Here is an 11,386-nt window from a genome sequence, read left to right as displayed (position 1 = left end):
TCTTCCAGTTTCTTATCTCCCTATACACCCAATGTTCCCATTGCTTTAAATTATTATCATTATTTGTCACATGCCTTCAACGTGCTTGGTCTCCTGGAAGGCAGGGGGAAAAAAAAGAAAAGGCACTATACCTGCCCAGGGCTTTCTACCTAAATCACACAGCTATAATTTAAGTTTGAAAGTGGGTTGTAGTTGTCAGTTACAGTATTTTTCTAAAGGCTTAGAAGCAACAAAACAGAGCTGAAAGCCTATATGTTTCTGCGCCTCCTTTTGCCCTCTCGGGTCTTCTTTATATTCCACAACTTGGTCTACAAACTCAGAAAACACTATCACAGAAATACGCCCCAAGTCAGTAATGAAAGGCCATCAAGAGCTCAGAGAAAATGACCAACACTTAGAAACAATCCTGAGTGCAGGTCTGACTTCTCACCCTACTCCCTGCTGTCCCTGGTGGAGCCTAGATTCAGAAGGCAGGACAAGCGATGAGAGCGGAGTGAGGAGTGAAGTTCCTCTCTCCTGTCACTGTTTCATCCCGTTCACCGTCCCTGCTCTGGCAGTGCCCACTGCCTAAAACGTCACTGTCCTCTCAGACCCCACACACCTTCTCCCACTCCTGTGGCAACTATTTAGAAAGCACATATAAGAAAGAAAAATAGGGATAGCCTTTTTTGGTGTCCCCTGCACTCCCATAATTAATGAGAAAAGCAACACTTAAAAAAATGATAACTACAGAATAGGAGAGAGCTCAAAGGACTAGGGAAACACATGCTTTCCATGCAGAAGCCTGAGTTTGACCCCTGGCAGCCCACGATCTCTTGAGCACCATCAGGAATGACTCCCCTGAACAGTGAACAAGGATACCTCCAAATGTGCACTGCATACCAACAATAAATTGATTAAATCAATGTACAACTTTTGCTTCAAGGTGAGATGGGTGATAGGACAAACACAGTCAGAACTCCACAGGATCAAGGAAATCCCAGACAAAACCCACAGGACACAAATGTGTATGAGAATAGCAGTTCCACCAACGCTTGAGCCTATAAAGAAAATAGAGTGTTGGATAAATATGGAATTGGGGTGGGAAAGCTCATGGAAGGGAGAGGATATTAAGAAATGGGCTCAAGTTCGAGGAGTAAGGCACTTGCCTTGCATGCATTCTGTATGGTTTAATCTGCTGCACTCTATATGGTCTGCCAGATACTGCCAGGAATAAGCCCTGAGCTCAGAGCCAGGAATAAGCCGTGAGCTCATACCAGTTGTAACCCAAAAACAAACAACAATAACAACAATAAACCTCAGAGCCAGAGAGATAATACAGTGGGAAAGGTGCTTTCTTTGCATGCAATCGACCCAGGTTTGACCCCAGGCACCCCATATTTCTCCAAGCACTGCCAGAAGTAATTCCTGAGTGCAGAGAGTAAGCCCTGAGCACAGTGTGGCCCCAAAGCCAAAAGAACAAGAATAAGAAATGGCCTCACAATGACCAGGGTTTACTAGAATATTCCCTCACTCTATAACTCCACTATCTCTGTAGCCACAAGCAAGTCTAGACTCCATCCCAGCCTCTGCTAGTGGCCTTTGGATCAGGAATGATTTGTATTCAGTACAATCCCTGTTTCCACCTCCCAGCAGAGATGAAAAAAGGGAGGACTTCCTCCCAAATACACACAGGGGGATCCATAAGGTACAAACAAAAGTCAACCACTGAAAGTCATTTCCTATTGCAATAATCACTGCACATAGTGAACTATCTAAATAATTCTTCATGCAGGTATTACATTCACATTCATTACCGATGAGATGAAAAGATAATTTACTGAGTGCCTACTATGTACAAGACATTGTGCCAAATGCAAGGTATTGTTAAGTTTAGAATTCCTGGAGTTTTAGCATTCCATTCATGTCTGCTCTAACCCACCAATTTCTAAAATGTCAACTAGGTCTTAGTCCACTGATGCAATATGAACATAAGTTCTTATTCCTCCTACTTCTGGCATTTGTCTGAAGATTCTTGAATGAATGCATAGTTCTTTCCATACTGATCCTTTTCATTCTTATTGTTTGTACAACCAAAACCCTAGGCCATTTTCTCACAATGATCCTGAGTTGTTCAATCATTCAAATAAATGAAATCACCATCCGTAGATAGCTCAGTGACTCTGTGTTTTGTAGAGATTGTATAAAATTAACTTTCAAATGATTGTGTCCAGAGATAGCTCTGAGGAGATTAAAGAGAGCAAAGGGAGATGAAAACCAGAATAGAAATAAAATAAAATTAAAATAGCTAAAATCCTGAGAGTTAGAGATACAATAGCTCGTGTTTGGTTGAAAATACAGATATTTCGGGATGGGGGAATTGAGATGGGTGAATTTTAACTTAAAAAGATTCACAGGATCACTGTGAAATATGAAAAAAACTGTGGTTAAATTAGTAAAAATTGAGCATACATGCTCTTATCTGGTACATATAGATATAGCAAATCTGAAGCTTTTGTACACTAATCATTCGGTGCAAAATTGTTAAATAATGGATGCCCGTTTTATCTTCTAACCATTGCAAATATCTATTAAAATTAAGAATAGCCAGGTGGGAATCATATTTTTAGAACAGGTTAAATGATTTAAGATTGGATCAGTCCTCTGTTTTCTCTTAGCCTCCCAGACAAAGGGTAATATATGACTGTCAGATCTGGAATCCATAAATGTCATAAGCACGAAGCAGGATAATCCCTATCTGTGTTGGGGAGTGGGGTATGGCAGAAGGCAGAAGAGACGGAAAAATTACATTTAAGGAAAACATTTTATAATTTTTGAATGCTGGCTAAAGGACTTCATCTTATTATATTTTTCTAGGTTCTGTAGTGCCGAAGTTCTTTCTATCCAATTAGTGCTCAGATGTTATTCTTCCTTATCAACAAACCCCATTTTCCCCCTCTCCACTGTTTCTATAGATCTTTTACATAAATATTTCTTGATTTTCTCATCTTCGACTCTCCTTCCCTGTTTAGTCATATATGCAATATTTTCTTCTCTCAACTATTTATCTTTTTCCAATTGTTTTCTTATCCTAAATAGGGTTGGTACACAACTAGATCAATAGACAACAGTAGCCACTAATACAGGATGCAAAAAAAAATAGCCACATTGTTGTATTTTCAATTTTTTTTGAATCGTTTTTTATTTTCCTCAGGTATTTTCCTATCTAACTTTCTTTCTATTGTTTATAAGTATCTTTACTCACTTAAAGATATATGAATCAACCTTTGCAACAAGAAGCTAAGCCCTGAGTTTTAGAAGCCCAGAGAATCCAGGATTTGCAAAAACTTGCCGTTGCCTCTACTTTTTTGATTGAGAGTAAGATTTGGGTCTGGATGAAGTCACCTATATGCCTCTGAAGAAACAAATGTCATCGCGACCTATTAAAGTCAACCTGAGCTAGGTAGCAACAATGAGCTGGGGATTAGCACTGACAGCTCCCTTAATGTGATTCTTTTGGACAGGGATTAATTTAATGTGTTGCTGTCAAATGAAACAAAAAACGAGATGGATTTACTAATGACTCTATTCTATACCACACACTTTTCCATCCCTGATCTATGTCAGGATGAATCTGACAGCAAAAGAAAATAATTTTTTTTTTTAATGAAAAGGAAAGGCTTTGCCTTCTCGACAAACTTTCCCAAGAAGCGAGTTTTCCACTAGGTTCCCGAGAGGAAGAAGGGGCTAGTGGAGTGCCTGGGCTATAATACAGGGGGAGACACTGGGGGCAGTAGGGTCCCCCCCAACTCCAAAGAAACAGATCGCGAAGGGACCAGAGAAGGGACACAAACTTGACCAAAACTTGCACGACGGCCTTCCCTTGTTCGGGCCTTGTTCTGGTGTGAACATAAAAGGTTGCATGAGGAGGTTCCTACATGTTCTCTTCAACTCTGACTCGCTCAGTCTCTCCACGAGAGGCCCCGCAAGCCGGTGGGGTGCAGTCGCCTCGCTCAAAGCCAACTCCGCGGAGAGACAAGTGACAGAGAGGGGGCGAGTCAAAGAGCGAAGGTTGATCTTCAGCAGAACCGTTTGCCAAGTCAAATCTCCAGCCTCCTTAAAATAATTTGGATTCCTCTTTTGTTCTCCCTAACAAAGAAACCTTAATTCGCAGTTCCCCGCGAAGAAAAAAAAAAGACAATGCAGACGAGCCTTTTTCAAGGTGAAAGGTGCCTCGTCAATTCACTATCATTGAATAATTACTCAGGATTGGCAGGCGCTCTTCATCGACTGGGGCGCTCACGACCCCGAGCCGCGCCGCTCTGCACCCCAGACCTTGCAGTGCTGTCGCCCGGGACCGTGTCCTTTTTTTTTTTTTAATGCCCCTTAAGGGAGGTACCCGGGGGAGGGGGTAAGGGGGTTGCCTGGTCCTAGGGGTGGACGCGTGTCCCTGAGTGTAAACTAGAGACCCCTTCCGACCCGAGTCCGTCTCGGAGAGCAGGACGGGCCGCCGGGGAGCTGAGCTCGGCCCCTGGGAAACACTGTCCGCACCTGTCGCCCCCCGCGGCAGCCACCTCCCCATCCCTCCCAGGGTACTGAGGCTTTGCGGCCGGGACTCGGAGGCTGAGCTCCGCAGAGGGGACCCTCGCGAGTGCGCGGCTGTAGGACCCGAGGGTGGGTGGTGCGGAGGTGGTGGTGCTGGTGGTGCTGGTGGAAGGTGGTGATGGTGATTCTGGGCGCGATGCGCCGCGGGGATCAGAAGCGCCTCTCGGCTCGCGGGAGCCCAGGTCCTGCTTGCTCCACGCTCCTCCGCCAAAAAAAAAAAAAAAACACTTGGGTCTGGGAGGCGACGCAGGAGAGAGACACCCCACGCCCCTAAAAATAAAAAAAATTAAAAAATTAAAAAAACTCCAGTGCGGTCGGTGGTGGCGGCTGGTCGCGCGCCCCCGGAGCATCAGCGGCTGCAGCGCCCGGGTCTGGGCGTCCGGGCAGTGAGACTCTCGGCTCCCGCACTTAGCTCGGGGCCCTTTGAGCAGGTGCCTAACCTCTGGGCGTTGACGTTTCCCGTTTGGTGTAACGGGACCCGAAAAAAGAAAACAAAAACAGAAACAAAAACAAAAACAAACTAACAAACAAAAAAAACCGGCCGCTCGGCCCTCCCGGGTGGTGGATGCACGCACCGAGGCGCAGCTCGCAGCTGCGGGCCCTGGCGGCTCCTCGCGCCTTTCGGCCTCCGGCCCTGGGAGTCCCCCTTCTCCGCCTTCGCAGTCAGGATGCAGGTCGCGTTTTGCCCCGCGCTTGGCCTCCCTGGGGCTCTCGCACCCACCTTTTCTTCCCTTTCCTCTTTCCTTTCTCCTTTTCCTCCAGTGCTCATAATTACCACCAATTTCACCCAAGACTTATTTTTTCCTCCTTCCTAGGCCCTGGGCTCCCCGATGCAAGCCTTCCTAATCTCCACCTTCCGTCCCGGGGGTCACCCCCAAAGAATCTCGGCAGCCCAGGAAGAAGTTGCTTACTTAAGGGAATGCGGTCTTAAAATAAGTCCCCTTGCTCCGCTTCCAACCAGCGAATTTCTGGAGTGCGTGCCCTAAGACTACCGTCGCGGGGTGGGGGGGGGGGGGGTGATCCCTGACCTCGGGTGGTCCTGCCTTCTTTGTCTCTGCGTCCCCGAAGTAAGGCCCAGAAATCTATGCAACGGTTTAGCAAACGCCGGCCGGCGGAACAGGGACGCTGAAACCAGAATTCGGTCCAGTTATTTGAGTTCAAGCTACAGAGAAAAACTTATTTTTGATGTTCAGTAATCGTCTGAGGGCACATTTAAATAAAGACAAGCCACTGTATATGACTGATTGATATATGGGATACAAAGACAGAGCGCAACACCTACTTGAGTCTTTCTATAAGGACATCTTGTAATTTGTACCTACGGAACTGAGTTTTGATCAAGTACCTAATTATTGAGGTTGGTTAAGATCTCGGATTGCTTAAAATGACCAGCTGAATTTATGCTCATTTATTGAAACATAAAGATGCCTGATGTTATTTCTTCATAACCACAAAAGCTACCACTGTATACACTATTATAGAAGATATATATCATATAAAAATATAAATGAGAAAAATACCATAAATCCTAACCAAAGTTTGTATAGAACTTTTTTTCAAGGCAAAGCTAAAAGAAAAAACTCTCAAGGCTAAAATAGGGAATTCTTAATTGCTTGCCAGTTACCTCAAACCTAAAAGTATCAAGTTTCCTTTGAAATTATTTTTCATTTTTATTAGAATCTAATTGAAGATCACCTGTAAAAGGTTTGGGGAAGGAAAACAAGTGTAGAAATATTAATTCCATGCATAGATTTTTTTTTTAAGAGTAAAAGAACCACAGTACCACCTTGTGGGGAAAATTTTTTTTTCACCTTCTATATTATGGTTGTTTTATTTCTCTTTACTGTTGTCACACATAGCACTGTAGCACTGTAGCACTGTCGTCCTGTTGTTCCTTAAAGCCATTTAAGGTATATTACCTTAAATATATCTATATTATATCAGTATAGGTCTATATTATTAATTAGCAGTACTGTGCCTTCCCTTATTTTATAAAACACTAATATACTCATGTCAAAATAACTCAAGTTTTATTAACTAGTTAAATATAACAACATGGTATTTAGGAATTGTGCTTCTAGTACTACAAATTGTCTCATAAATCAAATGTTAAGTATAAGACAAAAAATACAAATTTATGTGCACATCTTAATATTTAGTTAGGGCATTTAATTCTCTCTAATATTATTGACATTTCACTATTTGAGCTTTTTAAAAATGTTTAATTGTTTGGATTGAGAAAAAGTACATTCTTTGGAAAATATAAAGGGTTTTTCAAATTTTTGAAAGTTGTTTGTTTCTTTATCTCTAAGATTCATATTTGTAGAACTGTATTTGTTATTTTACCAAAACTGTTAAGAGTCACTTCAAATACAGAAAATGGACATAAACTATAAAACTTGGATTTGAGGATTGTAAATCTCCAAAGCCAAGAAATGCAAAACAGAAACTGTTTCTCTTCAGTAGTACATCAGGAAATATCTTTCATAACATGGATGTTTCCTGCTCTATACATGTGTTCTGTAAGGCAAGCTAGAATTCGGGGGTTACCTGTAAGCATTCTTTATTCTTTGTGCTATAGAATCACAGAGCTGATATATCCCTCTGACCTTCAGGAAGGACTAAATCAAAAGCATCCTGGGAAGAGACCAGTGTATTTCAAACTGTGTTCAGCAGAGCCCTAGGGGCTGTCAAAAGATGATAAGGGGAGGGGAATACAGAGAGGCCCCTTGCTCCCAGCTTCCGCCAAGTGATTCTGCTTTCAACATTTTCCCATACAGGAATTCTACCTAGGCTCCAGGACTTTCAAAATGTTAGAAAACCATTCATCTCTCCTAACTTACGAATTGCCATAAGAAATAGACTGCTTCCTACTCGTTTGTTAACAAGTGCACTTTAAAAGCAGTCCACTGTGCTTCTACACACCACATTCCTCTCCCCTTTAAAAAGTATCCCATTTCAAAATGTATACAAAATGTAAAAGAAGAATTTAACTCAAACAGAAGCAGTGAACGAAAAGTCTCAATATTACAACCTGGACCCACCCACTTCCTAGGAATGCACTCACACCGATACTGTCTGCGAGCAGAAATAAGCAGTTGTTGGCACAAACAACTTGCACGTGTGTATGTGTCTTTGTGTGTCTGTGTGTTTGTTTTAAGGAAAAAAAATGTATCAACTATGTTTCCTCCTTTAATAAATCAGGACATCTTTTTGTACCCAGTATTTAACCACCTCATTCCCTATAACCACTACTCTACCATATATTATCCAAGATAGGAAAGTATAATTTTTAAATGTTACTTCTGTTGTTGAATATCTATAGTTTTGCTTTGACATCATGTTTTTTGTACTTCCTGTTCCTTCTGCCAAAAATTTATTTCCTACACTCTTTATCTGGCCTATATATATATATATATATATATATATATATATATGTATATATACACACATATTAGTTCCAATTGCTTGTGATATGTCAAAGTATATAACCAACCTAAAAAGAATAATTAAAATTTTAGTTCCTCAGTATGACATAGTTAACCCTACTGTAACACTTTAAACAAAATAGAACGAGAACGTTTAAGGTAGAGTTGTCTATTAATTTCTTTATAAGGAAACATGAATTTTTTTTAGATTTTCCCTATGCTTGAATAAGAGGATTTATGCTTCTTGGGAAGCAGTTTTATCGCATCCATAAATAGTTAAGAAGTATATATCTATATATCTTTCAAACTAATATCACAATACTTTTCTATGGGAATATGCAGACAAATTTATTAATTCATAGGACATGGTTCTTACATCTAAGTTCTAATCAGTTTGCTAGATTCAGATGGGAAAATAGTTACAGAATAAAAATACTTAGGGGGTTCTAGTGATCTGTGATCAATCTACACTATAAAAACAAATGACACCATTTGTTTTTCATTACAAATTATGTTAAACAGCAATAGGAAATTAAATCATAACAGTTATTTTATTATTGGATTTTATCCTCAAAGAATTACAAAATTTTATATCGCTTTATGCTTTAACATTTAAACGCAATGTTGGAGAATATATTTTTAAACAATGCTCTTTTCTTAAGAAGACCTAACATATAGATAAGTTACTTACATCAAATGAACTGTCGATTGATTGTTTAATCACTACTTTCAGTTCATTTATAATTTTATCACTTTTTACCAGTACTTTGGGGTTGCTGTGCACAGTGCAGCAACTGTACCCCAGGCTCCAGCATGCAAAGTTTGCACTCCAGTCCTCTGAATTATCTCCCTCTCCCCTGCAACTTTCATTGCTCTATTGTAAAGTCATTTTAAAATAAACGTAAAATATAATAATATATTTGAGTAGTAAATAAGTTTTGCTGCTTGGATAAAAGCCAGAACATAGGTGAAGATAAACATCTGGTAGGTAAGGAAAATTCTGCATTGTTTCAAAATCATTGCTTATGACTCAGAGAATCCAAATTTAACATATAGAAAAGAGTTTGGGTACGTTAATGTCAAGGATTTAATATCTATCCTTTTAATACATATAAAAGAAAATGTGAAAGCTAAAGACAAACAAAAGTATATAGTACTTTCTGTTGTATTGAAAGATTAAAGGCTAGGATAAAGATATGGCCTTTATCAATGATTTTCTTTCATTTTCAAGGATGACATTCATCTTATTTTTGTTTTGATTCATTTGTATCTATCAAAAAACACTGTGATAATTGAAAAACAATAAATCTTAAAAATTCCATTGAAAAGGCACTGTAGCACTGTCGTCCCATTGTTCATTGATTTGCTCTATCGGACACCAGTAACGTCTCTATTATGAGACTTGTTACTATTTTTGGCAATATTCGAATATGCCATGGTTAGCTTGCCAGGCTCTGCCATGTGGGCAGGATACTCTCAGTAGCTTGATAGATACAAGTATGTAAAATCAGGGTAAGACATAACTTGATAAGTTTGCCAATGCCAATATTTTAAGTTATCACAGCAGGGTATTGGGAAAAGTTTCCAATTAACAATAATTGTTCCTCAGACAAACCTTATTGGCTATGAAACTGCCACTGTGTAAAGCTTTAATGGAATTTTTTTATAGGATATATTACCTAAAAATGTGTGAATCTTTGAATAGATTAGTGTAGAGTTTTATCTTACACTGCTAGCAAAACAGTGTATTTGCTGTTTTGATACCATATTTGGACTAGAGCAATAGCACAGTGGGTAGGCGTTTGCCTTGCATGCGGCCGACCTGGGTTCGATTCCTCCATACCTCTCGGAGAGCCCGGCAAGCTACTGAGAGTATCCCTTCCTCATGGCAGAGCCTGACAAGCTACTGTGGTGTATTTGATATGCTAGAAACAGTAACAACAAGTCTCACAATGGAGACGTTACTGGTGCCCGCTTGAGCAAATTGATGAGCATGTGCTTGAGTTCTTTGAGCCATCTCCCCAGCCTCTCAAGGGTCAAGGATGTCATTTATAATAGCAGCATTAGACATCAAGACTAAGCTAAGTTCTGAACCCACAGAAAATTCAGTCATGCCTAAATATGTCTGAAAGATAAATGAGATCTGGTACCAAAATTCTATTTGAAAAAAAACAGGATGCTTCATAGAGAAAAAAATAATATATATATATATATATAAATTTACCTTTAGATTAGCAGAGATCTTGAAACTACCACTTATATACAAGAAAGGGTTATAAGTGTGGTGGCTAACTTCCCAAAGACAGAGGTAGGAATGTAAAAGGCCAAGATGATCTGAGTAGGCAAGGAGGTGGGGGCAAAGGTGATAACCAAGGAAACACTGTTTTGTTTCTTGATCCTATTTTTATTCTGTGTCTGGTAACCCTAAGGAAATGTAATTTCAATGATGTAATACTAGGGCCTAACTGGGGTAAGTCATTATCAAGTGCCAAGTTCTTTCTTTCAAGATTTGGTTGACTTTAAATTTGGAAGCAGCATTCTTTTCTATTTGAATCATGAGAAGAGCAGAGAACTAAAGAAGAAAGATATTTGAAGGATCATTAGTGATACTAACTGGTATAAATCAATGTCTTAAAACTATGATTAAAAAAACAACAGAGAAGTCCTACCCTCTAGAGATTCTGGAGATAAGAACTGACTAGAAAGATCATGAAGATACTTACTGAGACAATAGTAATCTTTTATATCATAATAGGCTTTGAATTACAATGGTGAAACTTAAGACTAAAAATTTGTGCATTTATTACGTGTAAATTTTACCTCAATAGAAAAATGTCAAAATATTTAACTGTTTTCATAAATTCTCAAGTACTTGGGCGAAAATGAAGATGCACTAATGTTGGATAAATGGCTTATGTAGTTGTATAGAGATGTGATTTAAAAAAAAAACAAGATAATGTTAATAACAGAATCTAGGTGTGTGGTAAATATTTGGGTATTCATAGCACATTTCTAATTTATAGCATGCTTTAAAATTCATAATATATAGAGGTTAAAAATTAATTCCTTAGCTCTCAGAAAATACTAAGTCTAAAGGGGAGCAGTCTAAGCTATGATAGGATCTGTTTATACAAACCCCACTGAAAACCAACAAAGTCCCAGAATGGAATGGGAACTGGCAAGATCACCATGTTAGTTCCTCTCATTCCCCCTACCTTTAATTTCCCCTGCATGTACTTAAATAAAATCTCTGGCCGGTAAGGTCAATCCTTGCCTTGTTAATCCAGCAATTCTGTTTTAGGCAGTCAGTATATAAAGCAGTTCTATAAATCCACTATATAACTACCAATGAATGCACACATCACACTCTTAGC

At 39.5% G+C, this 11,386-nt stretch overlaps 1 pseudogene; it reads right to left on the bottom strand.

Annotated features, from left to right (window-relative positions):
• Positions 1-9,510: 9,510 nt before the first annotated feature.
• On the bottom strand, positions 9,511-9,661 carry LOC129404492 (U4 spliceosomal RNA; annotated as a pseudogene).
• Positions 9,662-11,386: the final 1,725 nt, after the last annotated feature.

The sequence above is a fragment of the Sorex araneus genome, chromosome 4 (genome assembly GCF_027595985.1).
Source record: "Sorex araneus isolate mSorAra2 chromosome 4, mSorAra2.pri, whole genome shotgun sequence".
NCBI lineage: Eukaryota > Metazoa > Chordata > Mammalia > Eulipotyphla > Soricidae > Sorex > Sorex araneus.
The sequence above is the reverse complement of the archived record's forward strand: the minus strand, read 5'-3'. Positions and strand labels throughout refer to the sequence as shown.